Source organism: Gigantopelta aegis, unplaced genomic scaffold (genome assembly GCF_016097555.1).
Source record: "Gigantopelta aegis isolate Gae_Host unplaced genomic scaffold, Gae_host_genome ctg2483_pilon_pilon, whole genome shotgun sequence".
NCBI classification, from domain to species: Eukaryota; Metazoa; Mollusca; class Gastropoda; order Neomphalida; family Peltospiridae; genus Gigantopelta; species Gigantopelta aegis.
Genome location: NW_024532935.1, coordinates 2,752 through 15,813, shown reverse-complemented (window position 1 = coordinate 15,813; position 13,062 = coordinate 2,752). Strand labels below are relative to the sequence as shown.

Sequence of the window (13,062 nt, the reverse complement as noted above, 5' to 3'; positions counted from 1 at the left end):
ACTTGATATGATAATTGTAGGGACTCTGTGAAATATGTCTCTATTCCATTTGTTAGTGTATTAGTAATAGTAATATTGTACCCATTAATATATGTATTATCAAGAGTATATGGAGTAGACCAAGATAATATTACTGTAGTAGTACTAGTAATATTAACAGTTAGATCTCTAACACCATCTAATAAACCTATAATGAGATAATAAAATAAATGTAGTTATAGATATAGTACATGATATATACCTTGAATTAATAATAATGCAGTGTTGCTAGTATCATCAGTTAATGATGGTGATGTAGTAATGGCAACACAAGAAACATTAGTATTATTGTTTCCTTCTATTGGATCAACTAATAAAACTCTTCTTATATGTATTATTGACATGTTCTGTAACTTGTTGATGAAACTTTTAGTTGCAATATTAGCATCATCAGTGGTGTATTGTTGACAAGAAAGTTTATGAATTGTGCTCTCGCTTCACAAGTGAAGTTAACTTGTCCTGAGTTTACAGTAACAATCACAGATAATGGATGAACTAATATCACTAAGAGAGAAGACAAGATAGTGATAATACTATTAGATATTGTCATCTCCTTACTAGCATCATGACTTATAATACATTTCAATTGTAGGAATGTTATGATTACTATAAACAACACAAACCTATAAACAAATAATAAAGTACTGACATATTATATAACATGTATGAACTTTAAGTTTTAATGACAAAATATATATTAGTATATTTGACCCAATTGCAATAAACAACAAATATTACAATGTAAATATTGAATTTTTCTTACTTTCAAAGGCATAGCAAATCTATTTATGGTAAAAAATGTAGATTAAAAAATAGACCAGAAAATGATCTCACAGACTGAAATCATGTGTAGTATGTCTTTGTGTGCTATATATATCTTACAGAAGAAAATTAAGTTTAAAGAAGACTCACCTTTGATAATACAAATCCAAAGACCAAAGTGTTATCACTGTCAGCAAAATAATCTAGCCACTCCCCCTGCATCCTGTATTGTTCATGTTCATACCCTCCCTCATTAAAGTCATATGTCTGATCCTCTTGAACATCTGCATTATCAATAGGATAAAATAGCACTAATTAGAACTTGCCTTGCAAATCTTCCCAGGATAATTTTCAATACTGAACAAAATAAAATAATAATATTTCCTTATTCAATTACATACCTTTTCTGACCATATTACCCACAGTACTCTCTACATTATAATAAAAATAAAATTTTATTAATAAATAATTATAAAGGGAATACCTCCTGGTTGAGCATCAATAATTCTTTTTCCCATAAACCTGTAGCCGTTCTATTAATTCACTGTTACCATAGCAACACTAATTAGTTAATTGAGTAATTTTATAAGGAGTGTACCTAGGATTGGACCATTTGGTTTTTGATACTAACTAAATCTCTCTAACAATGGAACTGTATGTTGTGCTACTTCATAAGAACTATGCAACCGACTAGAAAGAGAGAGAAAGAATATAGTTTATGCTCCTCTATTTATTGAACCCACTTTGTTTGAGTTAAATTAGTAATAAATTATTGTACCTTTGTTCCACTTCTTCTGCCATATTGTACTTTCAAGAGATAATAACTACATTATATAGTTATTTTAATGATAATAATATTATAGTGACACTATTATAATCTTATCTTAGCACCATCAACAGTTATAAAACAACTCCATTAGACAGACCTATTGCATATGTGGACAACTAATAATTGTCACACTATTTCAGTTTAATAGCACTCTAATTTTTCTATCTTACTGAATGCTCTGTCAACGTTGTTGCTTGTTTTAAAAAAAAACTGTAAAAATATTAAATTTATTTTTTAACTTAATCAATTTAACGTCTTTGGTTTGATGGATTTTGTTTATAGTTAAAAAATACAAAAAACACCAAAAGAATGAAGAAAAAAAGATTTTTAAAAATTAAAAAAAAAGACAAAACTCCAGGCTAGAGGAATCAAGGCATACATCCACGCAATTACAGATCGTGAACTTGTCCTACACATTCCCGTCGCAAGGAGCCGACAACACTAGAACCGGTGGCCAGCCGATCCCCGACTTCGACCCTTCGAGGTGCTGGCCAGACACCTAGTCGGATACTCCATCGTGGCTATCTGGTGTCAACCGGTACACAAAACACGGGTCACTGGTGTCAAATTATAAACAATTATTATGGGTGTGGTTTTGTAACTTTAGTAAGAGGTGTGGTTAATAACGTGTTATGAATAATTATTATTAATCGATAATTATAATCTGTAATACTTGTCTAATAATATAAATGCAAAATAAATAAGTTAGGATTGCCATCAATTATAAATAATAGATAGTATATTTTAGATACAAGCTGTGTGGGTGGAGTCAATAGCTGTCGACATATCCAAGATAAAATCATCTGGAAATTCAAAATCTGCTAAAGAACTTTCATCAATACCAATAGCAAAATCATCTACTGTCATTTTGTCACAAGGAAGATCAAAGATCTACCAATCACTATGTGAGTATATAGTTATATTTAATAAAACATATCTGGTAGAATATTCTATGAAGTGATGTAGAAATTTAGAGAGAAGAGAGAAGAGAGAGAGAGAAAGGAGAGATCTTTAAATAAATAGAGAGATGTCCTCCTTACCTCTCTCAATAGCTTGCTTTGTCCACAATGTCTATAGCTATAAAACACTTTCCAATGAAATCATAAATTGCTTGTCCATCAGACTCTCAATAGACTTGAGGGGTTGGAGTCCACAAAAATGACACATTGGTCTATAGCAGCAACAGCTGGTATATCAGATGATAAAGGATCAACAATCTTATGAAAGTATACACATCGCAATGACTCATACAGGAAAACATCTTCCACATTGTATTGCTTGTCCATCATGACTATTTAGTCGTGTATAAGGTAGGACTGATTTTTCATCTCAACTGTCTCACCTACTGATCACTGTAACTTAAATCTTAACCTAGACCTATTACATGAGGGTACGGAATTGATGTTGAGTGCTAACAAACGCATCCATAAATATCTACCAGATATGTTTTAACATTAACTATATACATACATTTTATAGTGATTGGTAGATCTTTGAGCTAAAATGGGATAAAATAAACAACATATTAGTTACTTTAAGTAATAGCCTAAAAGAGAAGGTACAATAGAGAGGAGAGTTATACACTAGGCATATTATATACAAATACCTACAATATTTTGGGCTTCTAGATTATCGTCATCGACCGTATGGAAAGTACTTATAGACAAAGAGTAGGTTCATCCAGCTTTACTGTTCCTGTTACAGGGGTCTTGTGAGATAAATCCCTCGATCACTTCTCAATAAATCAAGTGATTAAACTTGAAGGAACAGTTGAAAACATTCTTGTCATTAAAATAGAAAGAGAAAGCTAAAAATTATCCCTATAAGGGGAAGTGGGCCACACCTGGATGTACTGCAATACCAGGGCAACCCGTGGAGTGAGGGAAGCAAGCTTCACACACAACTCCTAGTAGAAAAATTGGGGTTAATAGCTTGAGGATGCATTATCCTCATTCGAGCTATTAAACTCGAAAGAACAGTTTTAAACAATTCTTTCTTATAAATACAATAAAGACAGGGCTATACACAAACAAAGTGGAAAACAAAGTATAGTGTGGCTGTCGCCAGCCAAGCCCCTCGATAGAATAGGAAAAAAAAAACAACAAGTTATAGGAAACAAAACAAAATAAATAAAATATGATAGAATATTGTATAAGGTAAGTTTTAATTTTCCAGGATATTAAGTTGGATTATTGGCTAGAGATCCAAATCTGTATGATCCTTTGATTGAGTCAATAACACATAGTTTCTTAAAGAGCTTCGCATAACTGTTTACCAATCTTTAGTCTTGATAGGGTGGTTTTGTTTAGAGGGTCCCAAGATCCCAGTGCACCTACTACAAAAGTCTCATAGTAGACGTTTTTATTGTGCTCCTGCTCTTGGTACCAGGTCACCAGGGGAGAATATTTTTGAGCCTTCTCGTTCCTAGCTTTATCAGAGGCGTCCTTATCACTCTCAAAAGGGATCGTCACATCTATTATGGTAACTTCACCAGATTTGCGATTATGGACTACTAGATCCGGTCTGAGGTCACCTGGAAAACCCAACGGCTTTTGTTCCTTAAACTTGTCCCCTAGATCATAGGGACGGCTTTTATCAGTCTCTCCAAGATCTTATTGTGTCTTTCCCTCATTAGGCCAGTATTTGGTGTACAGGCGTTTAGCATATGTCCCAGAGTTTCTGGTTGGAGTTTGCACTTTCGACATTTTGTGTCCAATTGAGACTTCCCCCCCCTTCTTGCCACGTCTTGGTTGGTAAGATGTTAAGACGGGCTCTGATGGCAAACCTGTATTCCGCGAAAGACAAATACTTCCCATCCTGAATCCAGTCGCTACTGACTGGAGATTTACTAATATGATGGAAAGCACGGCCTTGGTCCTTAGCTTGTAGCATCTGGGAGAGTCTTGCTTGATGGGTTGTGTCTTGGTAGAGCTGTTAATGTCCATTATGTTTAGTGGGTTTGAGGTACCTTGATTGTTGTCCTTGGACGGTGAAGGATCCCCAGAAGTGATCTGATTAGGTGGACAAGGGGGTTTGAGTTATTGGTGTTGAGTTTACATTGAAAGAGATAAAGGGTATAAAGAGGACTGCATTAATGTTTACAGAACCTTTCTAACAATTATAACTTATGGCCTCCTCTGAAGGAGGGTTTGTTGGAGTTGGTTTATTGTAATGTCAGAAGGTGTGATAGTTCTTCCTTCTAGGGATAGGCTAGATAGAGTTTCGTTTTGAGATGGTAGATCACATGAGGTAACTTGTGCCTCAGACAGCCAATTTGGGTTGTTTCTTAAAAAGATGATCTTGTGCTACCGACTTGTTTGGCATTTTTTGTGCCAATTATTTCAGCCAATTTGATGTTGGAGGAGGGACCAAGGTGTTGTAATGCTGTTGGGCAGACCAAAGGTTTGATTGGATTATGATGCCTCCTGGTCTCTTTTGTCAGTGGCTTCAGCTGGATGTTGGGTTCTTATGTGTTGACTGAGACTTCTCTTACAAATTCGCATTGAGATGAACTAATTGTTAAGCTGTCAGCTGTTCCTGTTACAGGGGTCTTGTGAGATAAATCCCTCGATCACTTCTCAATAAATCAAGTGATTAAACTTGAAGGAACAGTTGAAAACTTCTTGTCATTAAAATAGAAAGAGAAAGCTATACAAAATGGAAAATATAATGTAGCTGTTGCCAGCCTAACCCCCTATAGGAAAACCAGGAGGGAATAACAGATACATAACCAACAAATACAGATAAAATAAGTCTTGAGTTTTAGAGGATACTTAATTGTATGGTCAGCTGATAGCTCTTCCAGATTTTGTTTATTTGGTAACACATAGCTTTTTAAACAAATTGGTGTAATTAGGACCAATCTTTAGTATTTTTAGTGTTCTTTTTACTTGACAGGTCTCATGACTCAAGCACTCCCACTCATAAGCTGATATGCTGAGTAGTGATTGTGGCTATTTTGTGAAATATACTTCCCATTCCTAGTTTGGACTCGTTCTACCACAATCCACATTTTTGTTTAATTGCAATGTATTGATCTGCATATATGTCAGTTAAGAGTACACTAGGCATATTATATGCAATGCCTACAATAGTTTGGGCTTCCAGATTACCATCATCGACCATATGGAAAAGTAGGTTCATCTAACTTTAAGATATTGTTTAAAAATTTATCATAGTTATCTGAAAAATTATCCCCTATAAGGGGAAGTGGGGCCACACCTGGATGTACTGCAATACCAGGGCAACCCGTGGAGTGAGGGAAGCAAGCTTCACACACAACTCCTAGTAGAAAAATTGGGATTAATAGCTTGAGGACGCATTATCCTCATTCGAGCTATTAAACTCGAAAGAACAGTTTCTTTCTACTTGATCTTAGCCGATAGGCCGAGAAGCGATGCCTTCACAAAGTTTTACAGCTGTTTTTATAGTTATACAATACAGTTTGCTCTTAGGGGACAAATAGTAGTGCTTTCAATGAATAGCTTTGTGAATTGTCATGTGTCAAGTCTTGTTTTGATTAAGAATATACACACATGCTTGTAACAATGTTGTATTCTTATATTCACACATGTTGTTTTATATTGTGTATAGCATAGAAAAAGGTGTGGCAAAAATTAGCAGAGGGGTGTGTTGCGGAGGAATTTGAGCAATATTAGAAATCTTTGTAATGTGTAATATTGCAATGTCCTGTAAATAACTACTCTATTTTTTGTTAAGTAATAGCTTTCGTACAATTTTTATCTTTACATCTCTTCTTCTATGTCATGATTTAGTTAAACTATTCAATAAATCATTTTTAGGCAAAGATTTACATGATATTAATCACTTGTACCAGTTTTGTGCTATCATCTACAAATATTTACAATGAACTTATTAATCTTTACAAGCCAAACTTTGCAAATCTCATTAATCTTTTTTCCTGAAGTTGAAAAAAAACAAGACTAGAAGATCTTTTATTTTTTTAGCATGTCAATTTTCTTTTTTAATCATAGAAGCTTTTGGTGTAGTGTTTTTAATGGTAAACTAATGAAGGATGTTACAACCACTGATGTAATCATTTTTTAAAAAACATTACGCTGATATAATCAACCTCATTTTGAAGAAATAAAGGAAGTTTTGATGTTTAATGTTGAACATTCATATTTTACGAGATTGTTTGGAGTATTCTTTGTTACTGAATATCAGTCTACCTGATATTTTATTACTATGTATGGAAATCTCAAGCTTTTTTTAAATACCAAAGAGGGAGATAGTGATGAAGCAAATATAATTGTCAAAAGTTAACACAATATTTGTATGATATATACCAGCATTTTTGTTTAGGACATTGAATTAAAGACCCTAGATAATTACATATTGGTATTGTTAATAGTATGATGATTTTGGCACAAATGTGATATGTACACAGAGATTCATCTGCAAGAAATTGCATGTATGTCAAATAATGACATTGTATGCTTACAATGCTATCATTGTAGGGTTGATGAAGCATTTCACTGAAGTGTAATATTTTGCTTTTCATATGATCTTTATGATCAAAGACATTACTAGAGAAAGTAAAACAACACAGACCAACACTTCTGTACCTTACTGATGAAGCAGCACATTCACACAGACATACAGCTTTAAGGTTACCAGTAGCCCATTGTGAACTCAATCCAATACGAGTTTAGCATGGGCTTCTGTGAAAGGCTAAACATAATAAGATACAACTTACCAGAAATTGAACGGCTTACCCCTGATGGATTTACATACACAATAACTGACATGTGGATGAATTATTGTAGACATTTTGTGGATGTAGTAATTGATTACTTTGAAAAGACATATTTATTGAGGAGAATTCATAATTGAGGAGATGATAGTGACAATGATGACAACATTGACACTGACGATGACATGATGGACAAAGACAACAGACAGTTAATAAATGAAGCACTACCAAAATAACAAAACCTCCACAAACAATAATATGTACTGATCCAAGGTTCAACTTAACAGATCTTTTTAGAGACTTTGATCAAGTTTTTTACACAATGTGTTACCACATAACTTTTATAATATCTTTGGTTATTCAAGTCTGATTTCAGCAATACTTCTGTTTGTAATCATTCTCATCAAAATAGCTATATAGCTCACAAGCTCCATTAACTACTAGTATAGTCAATATAGCACATAACGATAATATATTGACATATAATTAGTACTTGCTTGCTGTAAAATATTTTCCATTGTTATAATGAAGAACATACAGTTTATACTAGCTCTTTATTATGTTATAAATGAAACTATAGTAACCACAGTATAGTAAGACATTCTGTTATATATCTATCACTAAAAAAGCATTGTGTTATGTCAGTGACATAAAGTTACTCTTTTTTAAAAAATAATCATTAATTTATTAAGTATCGCAAAGGTTTTTGTAACCAGCAATGAGAGACGTGCAAACTATTTTGGACATTATCAACATATTTTATTAGGTCATGTGTATATATGTCATTTCTTTAATTCAGTCATAATCATCTGTTATCATTTAACATAATTTTACAAGGTTTTCAAACTAAAACTTCTGGGAATGCAACCCCCTGCTCATGGAACAGTTATTACTACTGATAACATTTTAGCCCCCCCCCTAATCCCTACTATCTTCCTACCTCTATGCTAATAAGTGAATTTGTTAATTTTATCTGCTGATATATATGCAGTTGCTTTTGAGCACGTGTTCCACACATTGATAAATTCCACGTCGATCAATAAGGTCACCTCAATGACTTGCAGAAGTCATAGTTGAGTGAGAAGTTGGAAATAACATCACATTTAGACGGGGTATATATCAGTTAAAGAGCAAAGTCATTTGTTATATATATATATATATATATATATATATATATATATATATTAATATATAACGGTAAGCATAATGTGATTCATTATGAAATTGTATGGAAGTTTTTATATAACTACTGATACACTATATAAATTAAATTGTTATATTATAATATTATATATATAGTTACATCAGTGGTTTACTATGGAATATAGAATTTATGTGAATTACTCATTGTGTAATTTCTCGGTATTTGTAACTTTTACATGCCAACAAATTACACAATGAGTTATTCACATAAATTCTATATTTCCATAGTAACCCACTGATGTAAACTACAAAGTAATTGTTAAAATACAATTTAATTTTTACAGTGTACATACAATCAATGAATATTATTATTGTTATCACAAATTTTTTTATTTGTATATGACTTATATAATAAGGTATGTCATTAATTATTTATTCCAAATGTCATACTGCATGTGTAGTTTGTACTAATATTAATTTATAATATTAATTTGATAAAGATATATCAACATAATAAAATAATATGCATCTCTTATTGGATGGCAGTTTTCTGTTGACTTTTGATTTTGTATGCAAGATGACACTTGTATTACATTAAGCTGTTTCCCATTGTTGATAGTGAATATTGGATATTGTAGATGTGTCCCTTCAAATTATGCAAACTCTCTAAAAACAACAATTCAATAACCATTATGTAGTTGCTTGTGAAGCTATGGGTTTTTAGTTGCTTTTGTGTGACTTAAATATTTAAATTTAACTAAAAGTAGTTGGTTTTAGTTAGGCTCGTCAGTGGCTGTCTGCCATTAAACATATTCATAGTTACCTTTAATGAGATTCATAACCAACAAAGTTGCGCCCCACAAGAGCATAAAAACAAAATCTGCAGTACATATAAAGGAAACGAAAACAACCTTGGATAGGTTGTGTGTTGTGGGCCAGCGTTCTGCAATGCATCAGACCTCTGAGATGGTTACCAGCATACTCTACGGAGTATCCGAAAGGCCGACTAGGATAGGGCTGGTAGTCTCCCTTTAAACGAGAAGAGGCTGGTGTATTTGTGGTGGTCCCGGTTCCTGAATGCGAAATTCCCTAAGAGCTGGAATCCCGTACGGCTGGTTTTAAGTTAGGGCGATGCTCCAGCCAGGATTACCTCGTCTTTGGACGAGGGTTACCAAGCCAGGTGGCGGTCCCAGCTAGCAATAGCAGGGAATCCTGGAGCCTAAGTGGAAGCCTGAGTGGGTGAGCGAGTAGGAATCGTTTGGGGCAACACAACATGTTTTTTTTTTATAAATTTAACTTTTTTTATTATAAATTTAACTTTTTTTTATAAAATCTAACTAAGCATTGGGAAGAAATGTTGTGGTAAACTGGTCAGTGTTTTATAGAGAACATTCCACAAACTTCTTTTAAGTTGTATGGTATACATAAAACATGCAATTGGTAATTGGAATTACAAAGTTAGCATCAATTTTATCAGATAATTTCTTTAACTGGTTTAAAAAGTTTGACTGTTTATTAGATGTATTCAAATTTTTCATATTGACAATAATTATGTTTAAAAATTAAGACATGATATTAAAAAATATTATTTATGGTTTTAAATGGTAATTATTTAAAAATTTTTTTGAGTACCTCCAGTATTTCCTTGTTTGCTTTATAGCTGTTGCGCTATTACTATAACTATACATATCACCATTGCTATAGCTGATGAGACTGAGCATCCTTTTGAACAATACTAGAGTCAAGTGGATTTTTCTCTAGGCTCTGCCTATAATTCACCACTAATAAAAAGAACTATATAATTAGGTTGATGGATATAAAAGCGCGTCTAATGTTTGAAGTGAGTGGTAATGCTCTTGTCCTTGTCCTTATTTGTCTTTTTTTCTAATACCAGTGTATTCTTCTAAATGTTTTTTTCCAAATATACAAACTTTATCTAACAGATCAAAGTCATCTCTCTCTCTGCCACTGCCCTTTCTTCTTAGCTCTTCTTTCAAAAGTAACACGTTACTGCAGTCAACAGCTTTCTTTGCTACTTTCCCTGGATATTATACAAGTATTGTTTGTCAGCCTACTGCATTCTTCCAAGGTTAGCACAATTGGAATTAGCCATTTTGGTCTGGTAGGACAAAATTTACAACAAAGAACCAAAAATTTCAAAAGAATGGTTGAATTGTTTTTGTCCTAGGACAAAAATTTTCGTGATCATTATGTGATAGACTAAATTTAACCTTTAACGTCCCTCACTACTCACTTTTTAATCTAACATAGTGAATTTTCTAATACGCATGCTCGGAACATGCCTCCTTACGCTCTTTATAAGCCGTTGCAACCATTCAAGATAACTATAAGTTAAATTGGAAGAGCGAGTATTGTTGTTATCGCGTAGATCCACCAGCCCCGTCCTGTTAAAAAGTTAAGGACAAATGTATTATTGATAGGACAATGGCATAAATGATATGTTCGTCAAGGTTATTTGCTTACTTATGCTAATTGAGACATAGGGTAGGAAAGGGGGGGGGTGGGCAGGGGGAGCTGAAACCCCCCCCCCCCCAACTTTAAGTCAAGGGACTAACCCCCCCTGATTTGTACTCAAAACTATGTACACAATAATGGCTTGACTGAAGTGGTTATTGTGTTAGACTGTATCTAACTGTACCAATGACTTCTCCTACAGCGGAATGCACTTTTTCAACCTTACACGACTAAAAAATTACCTACAAAGTACTATGACCAAAAAACGATTAAACCATGTCATGTTGTTACATACACATAAGGACCGTACTGATAACATAACTTATTAGAAATAGCTAAAGAGTTTGTTCCTATAATGACAGACGAATTAATTTTTTGGGTCATTTTTTGATCTTTAATAATATAATGCAAAACTAAATATAAGGTCAGCCCCCTCCCCCCCCCCCCAACTTAAACTTCATTCCTACCCCTCTGTATGTCACTGAGGCCTTAGTTACCATAGTTTCATCAATACAATGTTCAGCCCCAATCCTGAGTTACCACAAAGAGAAAAACTAATAAATAAAGAAGCCAAAAAGTAATGTTTGTGGCTTATTGCCAAATTATTGAGCCACAAAGCAATATGCAGACACTCTTCAACAAAGCATCACTGACTATAACCACTAGTTACAGTTTTTATAGTCACTAGTGCATTGATCATATTAAAATGTGGATTAAAATGATACACAATAAGGATGTATACTTTTACAATCTGGGATAATTAACTAAAAAAATCATACAATCTTGTATATTACATGTTATCATTAAGTGCACTAGTATATTTTTCCTCTAATTTTTTTCTTTTAATCAGTGACATTTGTCATGTTACCTAGTAGCCATACCTAAACTTTGAGTATGTACATCTTGTACTCAGTTGCTGAGTAAACCAAGTTTTGGACACCCAGATATTTTACCTTGGCAAATATACTCTCTCCTAGAATATTGGAGTCTCTATATATAAAGGAAGCAATATTACTTCATCTTATTTTTTTGTGGTTAACATCATCTATTATTGAGTTTTAATATACTTTGTCACTTACTTTGAAGAAATAGTGTATGGCCTCAGAAATGAGTTGATATATATATATGTTGGTCTCTGAGAAAGATGCATTTTGTTGTATGTTTAGCAGTTTTGTGATTTTTTATCAAACTTGCATCCACTATGACTACTCTGCTTCACGAACACATACAAATGTAAAAGTTCTTTTCGCAATCAAGAGCAATCTCTGTAATTTGCCAAGAATATCTTATCAAACTATAACATTGTGGCAAGATTCCACCAGAGGTACAGTATTTATATGCATCTTTTTAATAATCATAGGTAACAAATAAGGGTTCCACTTGTGCAACTCTAGACATGTAATGGATAGCATTTGATCTTAGCTTCAATCAGCCATTTGGGTTATCCCTTTGGAACAGATGTTTGTGTATTCCACTATATACTTGTTTCCGTCACTTTCCGCGCAGTGCCACGAAGGGGGAAAGACATCTCAGCTAATGGGATGTTTGAGAGGAGGGGGGGGGTCCATATTGTCTCAAACCAACAATAGACAAAGAGTCTTCCTGACAGACCAATATCTAGATTCGGATTATGATGTTTCTAGGACTCTTTTTTCACCAAGTTTTCAGTTGGATGTTCATTTCTGAATGTTGGCTGAGAGTTGGGATAGAAATTCATATAGAATAGCATAACTGTCCATGAATTTCAATACAATGATTAGAGATAGATGTTTTGTTGTTGAATTTATTCTGACAAATACCACACTTAAATGTCACTTCAACTTTCTCAGATGAACGTGATCTCTGAAGATGATAGGACATTATGATAGACCGAGTAGTCTATCTTGCGATATGACATTCAAAAAGCCTGTTCTAAGCACGGGTTGGCCATATCCTGATTCTTAAACACAATCAGACTTGTACTTATATCATCAAAAAAATAAGTATCAAAAAATAATGCGTATACTTACAGACATTGCTAGTTGAATGAAATATATCTATATTTTTGCCAAGTTGTGAGCAACATTCCTAAGTTTCTATCCTCGCTGACGTCCTTTTG

At 33.6% G+C, this 13,062-nt stretch overlaps 2 non-coding genes across 2 annotated transcripts; both read right to left on the bottom strand.

Moving 5' to 3' along the window:
* Positions 1 to 3,457: 3,457 nt before the first annotated feature.
* Positions 3,458 to 3,647, bottom strand: LOC121391450. Its single transcript, XR_005960365.1, has one exon. It is a non-coding gene; the product is annotated as a U2 spliceosomal RNA (small nuclear RNA).
* Positions 3,648 to 5,835: 2,188 nt separating this feature from the next.
* On the bottom strand, positions 5,836 to 6,028 carry LOC121391449. Its single transcript, XR_005960364.1, has one exon. It is a non-coding gene; the product is annotated as a U2 spliceosomal RNA (small nuclear RNA).
* Between the last annotated feature and the right edge of the window lie 7,034 nt (positions 6,029 to 13,062).